This window comes from Dreissena polymorpha, chromosome 2 (assembly GCF_020536995.1).
Source record: "Dreissena polymorpha isolate Duluth1 chromosome 2, UMN_Dpol_1.0, whole genome shotgun sequence".
In the NCBI taxonomy this organism is placed as follows: domain Eukaryota; kingdom Metazoa; phylum Mollusca; class Bivalvia; order Myida; family Dreissenidae; genus Dreissena; species Dreissena polymorpha.
In genome coordinates, this window is record NC_068356.1 from 63137030 (window position 1) to 63145496 (window position 8467).

Consider the following 8467-nt stretch of genomic DNA (forward strand, 5'->3'; position numbering starts at 1 on the left):
CTACATAGATTTCCAACCAAACATCAACATACAGGGAAGTATTGTTTGTTTGTGGAAATTCTATTACGTCATACTATTTCCGGAATCAAATGAGATTTCAACGCAAATCCAAACCTTGCTTGCAGGATAACAATTTGAGGCAAAACACCAATTTTTTGCTAAGCAAACTTCAACACTGTAATGTAGCGTCTTGAAAAGAACAGCTGCTTTCTTTTTCCAATGGCTTGTCATAGAATCTAGCAAATGTCATATCTGTTGACCAACCAGCGATTTTCATTATCTCAAGAATAGGAAGGCCACTTTGTTTCGCTTTGGAAGTTACAGCACACCGCGCACTATGGGCTTTAAACTTGTCAACTTCAATTCCAGAATTTTTCATCACACATTTAATCCATCTACTCACAGTAGTAGAGGCTATAGCCTTATGAGGATAAATGTAACTTATTAACAACTTCTTTTCACATTTGCGCAGTGTACTTGTGCGTTTAATATATTCAGTAAGAGTACTATATACACAAACATCATTGTCTGGCACATATTTACACAATCTAAGGATTGGATTAACTTTTCCTCTCCTTGTTTGTTTTAACAACCCACTATAGAACAATGCATAAGAGTCATTGTTTTTAACAATATTTTCCAATGTCAATAATGAAATTGAATGGCTTCGACTTGCTTGAGTCAAAACAATAAGCATAACAAGTTTGTAAGATAACATTTTCAATGATAAATCATTTACTGGTGTTAGTGCTTTGAGGTTACACAGAACTTTAGATACATCCCAAGTTTCTTGATATTTTGGATTTGCGGGTCTTAAATTATAAACACCAGTGAGGAATCGAACTACTGAAGGATGACATCCAACTGAATAACCATCCTGTTTTTCACACAAATTAGACAAAGCACTTCTAGCTGTGTTAAGTGTTTCATATCTCAGTCCAGATTCATATAATTCTGTAAGAAATTCAATACAATATTCTATAGGGCTTTGAAATGGATCAATTTTTCTTTTATTGCAGCAGTAAACTCATCTGTTAATGTACGTGGAATACTGCTTCTGTGTAGTTTTTCTCCATGATGCCATGATGATGTCAATAGGCTGGCTAGATAAGGTTCGCTTTTCATAGGATTTCCGGATATGCGACATACCATCAGATGTAGTTTGTTGGTTAATGGATGAATCGTCTGTGTTTGTGTAATTTACAATATGTTCGGACCAACCTTCAGAATATAAGGATCGTGAGTAAACATCTCCAGAATGCTGGTATAGAAATTCTGTGTTATCCAAAATGGTGCCACCAGTAAAATATCTGCCTTGTCCTGTCTGGCTTTCTGCAGAACTTGTGCAATGCATCTGAAAGGCGGAAATGCATATATGTTTTTGTTATGCCAATCAACAGAAAATGCATCTACTGCTTCAGCATCGGGATCTGGCTTTCACGACACAAATCTACTGATCTGTTTATTTAAACGAGAATCAAACATGTCTATTTCTGGCAAACCAAAGCATTGCACTGCCTTTAAGAAAACAGATTCATCCAAATTTCCATTCAAGATTTTCATTAAAATTTCGAGAACTAAAATCTGCTTCATTCATTAAACCTGGGATATGTGAAGCTGAAACCCAAATTTCTCTGTTTTTACACCACAGCCAAATTTCTCTAGCAATGTCATTCAGAAGTACAGTTTTTCCGCCCATATTATTTATATAAGCAACAGTTGATGAATTATCTGAACGTATCAATACATGAATATTGCTTTTTGTTGTACAGAAAGATTTCAAAGCATGACTTGCAGCAAGTAATTCCAAGACATTTATATGGTTTTGGATTTCAGTTTCATCCCATCTACCACAAATTTTATCATTAAGACATATAGCACCCCATCCAAAAGCACTTGCATCTGTTGTTATAATTAACTCAGGGTTTTTATGGGTTATTTTTCTCGGTTGGTGTGGTAGACATTCAATCCACCAGCTAAGTTACTGCTTCATTTTCTCCGAAATGAACATGATTGCTTCATAATCACCAGCATTATGCTGAAGGGCATGAATGTTTTTATATTCTAGAGTTCTGTAAAAAGGCGGACCATATTCAACAGCTGAGAAAGATGAAACAAGCAAACCCAAAACCCTTGCAACATCTCGGATGTTTGCCTTTTTCTGTGTGTACAAATCTACGCATGCTTGTACTATTTTTAGAATTTTTACTTCTGGTAGAGTGACTGACATCTGTTCAGAATCAATAATGTTATTTTTTGAGTTGGTACTAATACCGATTTCTTTTCGTGAATCATAAACCCTAAATCAGTAATAAGATTTACTGTATCTTGTATTTTTAATTGACATTCAACATACGTGTCAGCCAGTAGTAATGAATCGTCTATATAACCAGAACTTTTATGCCCAAGCATACGCAGAGATGCATAAACAGGCTTCATGAGTTTTGTAAATAACTTTGGGGCAGATGAAACGCCATTCGGTAGTACTTTAAACTGGTAAATTTTTCCTAAATGATTGAATCTGAGCTTTACTTGCTCTTCCTCAGCAACTGGTACACTGCAATAGCCATGGCGAATATCAATACTTGCAAAATAAATACCAGGCTTTACCAATTTTAAAGCTGATTCAAAGGTGTCCATCTTCAAATGATGGTATTGAATATGACTATTTAATATTTTTTAATTTAAAATCATCCTATATTCACCCACAGTTTGTTTGGGAATAATGTAAATTGGAGAAATATATTCATTAGGGTGATGATCAACTTCTTCAATAACACACATTGCCAATAAATTTTGTATTTCTGTATTTATACATGTAATTTGTTCTTCTTTTTCTGAGAATCTATTTCTATAACAGGTTGTTTTGATAGGATTTTCGCCTTCAATAAATTCCAAATGGCAATGCCCAACAATATCTAGAACATAATTATCATTTTTAATTTTCTCCAATTTTCAATGTAATTTTTTATATTACCAGCAACAAAAGTACCAACCTTATCTACTTCTTCTGTTGGGGTCTCGAGTTTTTTGGAAAGGCTTCCGTTCGAAAAGGGTCATTTCCTCTGCCTCTGCCGCGGAAACCACGTCCGCGAAGACCATATGGGTTGAACCCAGCTCGGCGTCCCCGGCTAAAGCCCCTATAGGACCACCACGCCACACTTTGCCAATACGATTCATGTTGTTGATTTCTCTTACATTATTATTAACCTCTGTGTCATTCCCATACAACAGGTCTGTGTAGGGTAATTATGCTGAAGCAAGATAATGATATTTATAGTCTAAATCTTGTTTATGGAGCTCTTTTCGCTTTGTATTCATTATTTTATTAGCATGACCCAACAGGGCGATGGCAGTAGTTTCTAACTCGACATGATCCGACTCATTTGTCCTAAGCTTTTCAACCAGTTTTACCATATTTATGGATGCTTTTAACACAAATCCTTGAATGGCACAAAGCCGTGCGTCTTCAGCTTGAGTGTAGCTTTTCAACAGGCGCCAAATGCCTTGGTTAATTCTTGTTTTTACCAGTGAGTCACAATTTTCTGGGCGATGAATTCGCTTACAAATGTCATCAAGATTGTCTTCAGATAAGCCATTTCTGAAATAGTTGTTTACAAGACTTGCCAGGTCAGGATGAATATCAACATCAACTTGTTCATGCTGATAAAATTTGTCGGACAGCTGTTTAAAAATGGATTTGTGTTCCGACTCAATAGAGGATTCTTCGTGTTCTGTTTCAACATCATAACAATCTTCATAATTACTGTCATCCTCCATGGGTTCATTACAAGCGGCCATGAATTCATTGAAACGATGTTCTTGTTTTTATGCGCTCATTTTGAGCATTGACATTAGAATTTAGCACGCGCAAAATTTCTAACACTCCATTCATGTTCGCATTCGTGGCGGGTACCTGACGGGAGTTACCTGGCCTCACAGATGAAGTCTTTGATGCGTTTGCATTTTCATTTGGCGGTTTAGGCTCTTTTATGCCTGTAACGGCCGAAACCGTGGACTGTTTAGAGTTTTGAATTTCTTTGTCCGCCATAACACACGTGCAATGAAGAGCAAAAAGACTACCTTACGACAAATGCCGTAAAATAACAAAGTCGTAAATTTATATTTATATCTGCGAGCAGATATATTTTAATGTATTTTGTCCGAAAACAATAAAATACAATTAAGCTACCAAGATAGCTATTGCGTAGAGACTAATATTCCGAAGAATATAAAAAAACTAGTAAGTCTCTAACTGACGAGAAAAAATCGTCACGGTCTAGTTGTTCTCAGTGTAAAACCGAAAACAGGTGTACACTGTACGAGATACAAAAGCGCACTGATGAATTATGATACGGTCATTGCACATCTCATTTGATTCCGGAAATAGTATGACGTAATAGAATCACAACCTTCAATCATTAATACCTTGATACATTCAAAACAATTTGCAACAGCTGCATACCTTTCATCGTAGTAAGGTTTTATATTAAAGTTAGCAAAACTTATTATAAACTGTTGTTTGATACGGTTTATTTCTCTTGTTTGCTGCCCTGATCTATATTGTATAAATATGGCAAACATTCACCTATTACGCCCCTCTTTGTGAGGGAGAAGATAATGGTTTTCTCTGTCTGGTCCTCCGTCCTTTTTTTCTCCGAAACGGATACAACTTTACATACATTTTAACCAGCATTTTCACTTGCGCACCACCGTTGCTTGGTCTTTTTCCGACATGGATGGGTAGTCCTTTAAGCGACAGGATAATTTTAAAACATATTTAAAGAGTACATAAAATATTCATGTGGTCTTGCGATAGTGAAGACCATTTTTAAGTAAGTGGAACTTTGAGGCGAGTCGAAAATAGTTATAGCCATTTTTCTATACAATGATTGTCAGCAGTAGCATTTATGGCCGAGTGAAACCTAGCAGCCGATAATAAGTGCAAGCGAACGAGATAATGATATATTGCATGAGCTAGACAATTTTGGGTGAACAAGTAATTTATTAAAGTATGATAAACATTCCATTGTGTAGCAAATTATGAAAGACATTTCAGATCGTAGAAAATTCGTTTAATAATCCATAATCCACACCGTGTAAAATTCGCAAAACAGGGATGATGGTAATCGGTGCAACATATACATTACGAATGAAACGCAATAATACGAATGTTTAAAGTAGGAAATAATAAGATACAGGGACCTATGTTCAAAATACAATGTTTTATGCAACACTATGCCGTAACCGTTTAATAAACATTTATTAAAACAAAAGAAAACCATTCTTACACTAGGTGTATAATACATGGACGTGAATTTAAATGGAGTGTGTTTATTAAATAAAAATTGACCGTACATGGCCATACTTAAACAAATACTGCTTTGCTTATCATCTCAGATTGTTGATGTTAAGAAGGTAACACTATTCTTAACGAAACTTATGTTCGTAAATTTGCTGTTACTAATAAATGCTATAATTACTGCTTCATCATTAAACTTTTCATTTGATTTAAAAACGCAATACATTGGTAAGTGACAGGCCTTCATACGCGATCACTACGTATCCTATTTGTGATATTATTTTGAGTTTTGTTTTTAAATAATATCCGGTTTCAGGTGATAACAGATCTTGGTGACTCAATTACACACACCGAACCTTGTTAACGTGTGATTGAAATTGCACACAATCATCCAAGCGTATCCAATAAACATACAACGCGTATTGCTATGGAAAGCTGTATGGGCATACTAACACATATCTGTTGTATCATAAAATTCACATTTTTTTTTCAAACATATTAACATGAAAATGATCTTATTTCACATGCTGTAAGTATGAAACATGTGATGGGAAATGAGGCCTACGTTCAGATAGCATCGAAGTTTATGTTACAAGAATCCCATTCCCATAGTGTCAAATTATAAAACGCCAAACTCTCGCCATCCCTTTATGTGACCGTCTTTAAACCTGATATCACTCTAAAGACGAAAATCTTCCGAAAATTTGAATAAAGTGTGTCATGTTACTTTTAAGAAAGTGCATCTCGCACATTCTATTCATAGATGGTTACGTCACTACGTTAGTGTCATCACTATACTAAGACGCATCACATTCCCCTGGTTTGGGGAATTATGCTTTCGCCAAAGTAGTTCTACGTAGGAAAGAAAATGTTAAGAATGAAAGAAAAATCGTGTTTTATTGTGTGTTTAAAACGGAATGTTGTTTAAAGAAATGTTTTTTAATCATGTTTAAATGTGATTTGGAATATCTGTTAAGACTGATAGCGATTATCCGAAGCAAGATTACCTGACCTACTTTCGCTTTCACTTTTCACTCGTAAGAGAAGTGTTACCCACAATTCGTTTCGCGTTAGTACACTGGTCAGTAAGACCGGTGTGTACACAATGCATCTCGCCTCATAAGTAAATTTTGTCAAAAGCCCTGTACCACATTGTACGCACGTAAAAGCTTCAGATTTCAACTTAGTCCCCGATGAAACCCACGGCATGGTATACGATACACCCAACGGCATGTGTGCGTCTGAAACATTTCCTGTATATAACCGATAAATTGAATATTTATTTCGGACCACGGCGGGACTCACAACGCTTAAATCGAATATTACTTAAGACGTTCTTAATATTGCATTTATCAAGCTAAAGATTACATTAGGGCAACAGTGAGATGTATCTATATGTCTAACGAATTATTGTTAAAAGTAAATGGAAACGCATTTACTATAAAATAAGGGTAATGCTATCGGTTTTAACTAGTATGTTGAAGATAAACAATGTTTTTTTTAAGCGAAAGTAAACGTGAACATGCATTTCGAAACTGAGCAAATGTCGAGTGTGAAACAACCCTTTGTTGTCCAGGGTGCGATTTTTTAAGCTATTTTCCTACTAAATAGTAGTTTGTTAAACGAGAGACACAACGATAAATTGTAGCATATTAAATGAAATAGACACAACTCTCTGAGTTAAGTTGTTGTTCGTGAGTTTTGTTTTGTTGGACGTTCATTTTATTGCAGATATATTCCAGTCTAGTTGCTATGCACTCCTTTTTTTAATGTATTTTTTTACAAAAAGCATTAGTTAACTCCAAATTGATTGATAACACGATGTCCATTAAATATTCAAGATATAAAAAAACGTTAATGTTATGTTAATTGTCAGAACCCTCCGTTTATGCCCCACATGCCGCATATTCGAAACACGGCACAAATGTATACTACTTTTGCCGGGGTGCCCGCTTTTGGTAGTAAAATCTCGGTAGTATTCTATACCTTTACGGAACTTCAAAATCTTTTCATGACTTTTTACAAGGATAGACAAGTATTTACAGGAATGAGCCAAATATTGGGAAATACATAAACCATTGTCATTTTAACAAATAATAACACCATTCCCAGTAGTCGTAAAAATGTTTTAAGAATGCAAAACTAAATTAAATTGAATACTTTTTATCTTATATTTCTTCCATACTTTGCCCCCTTGTGTGTAGTATAACGCGATTTCGATATGATTTTGCAACATGGTATGTTGCTATCTCTTTGCCGATACACCATATTTCGAAAGTGCAAAGAGATAAACCACGGCGACCAACCAAAACGGTTATTACCGAAAATATCGCGAGTAACCGCTCATACTTGAATCTGCACCGGATTATATGAAAATTGCAAGATGCTGAACGCTCTGAGCGTTCACAATGAAAATGTCAACAAAATCCCGGAAAAACAAATTCGGAACATCACACGGTATTTCAGCTAATGCTAAACGTACACAATCGATATGAATATAAAGTATTTTGATTTTAATAAAGAACGAAAACGAATGAACTTCTCAGTCGTATTTTAATAATAAGTTTAAGAAACTTGAATTTTTAATGGAGAAAGACAAAAAACATAAAAAACTACTACTTTACAATTTCGTACACATCATTCATATGTATAATAATACTTTTGCAAATAACAGGCATACGCATTAACGTGAGCATTTCCGTTCTTGAGAGGTGGCATATTGATTCCACAGGCACCGAGGAAAACGACAAAACCATAAAATACTGGCACCGGTTAAAGTCTGAAAAACGGCAGTGGATAATAACACGAAATCAAATGATTCATATGAAGATTTATACCTGACTTTCAGAAGGATTCGATTTATTTAAAAAATGCCTTTCGCGTTGACACCGCACTTGAAGTTGGTGCTGCGATGCATATGAGTAGTCGATTTGCAATCTTGCCATGCTCATTTGCCTTGTTTTGTTGAATTGTCTCTCAAAACGAACTAATTTAACAAAGAGAAACATGATGGACCATATGAGATTTTTGTCGAGCCGCGTGAGGACGATATAGTAGTAATAGTCCTCTGATGTGGTAGTCAAGCACCATGGAAATGTAATTTCCTAAGGTACCTTTAAAAGCTTTATCCCCGCTAGATCTACTTACATTTTACTGTGTGATTCT